Raw genomic sequence first — 303 nt, 5'->3', positions numbered from 1 at the left:
CATCGCCCCCCTTTGTACCCCCCCACCCCATTAAGATGATAGATTTGCCCCTCGGGGGGCATCTCTCCCTGCCTCCCCCTGCGGGCACGGGGGCGGGGCAGGCCGGCAGCTGCAGGCAGCAAGGGGTTAAGGAGCCCTGAGATGATAACAGCCCTTTTGTCGTTGAATGAGGGGAAGGAAAAGCACTGCCTGCCCGGGAGATAATCAGTCGCACGCTGGCGCGGCACCGAGAAGCAGCGCCGGGTGGTGGGGCCGTGGCAGGGCGCGGGGGCGCGATGCCACAGGCCTAGGGCAGGCGTGGGG

General features: G+C 67.3%; 1 protein-coding gene across 1 annotated transcript in view; it reads left to right on the top strand.

Moving 5' to 3' along the window:
- NPR1 (natriuretic peptide receptor 1) overlaps nucleotides 1-303 on the top strand; it is a 12,442-nt gene that overhangs the window by 1,680 nt on the left and 10,459 nt on the right. The window lies entirely within an intron of this gene.

This window comes from Alligator sinensis, unplaced genomic scaffold (assembly GCF_000455745.1).
Source record: "Alligator sinensis unplaced genomic scaffold, ASM45574v1 scaffold1165_1, whole genome shotgun sequence".
Lineage (NCBI taxonomy): Eukaryota > Metazoa > Chordata > Crocodylia > Alligatoridae > Alligator > Alligator sinensis.
This window is presented reverse-complemented; position numbering and strand designations above follow the sequence as displayed.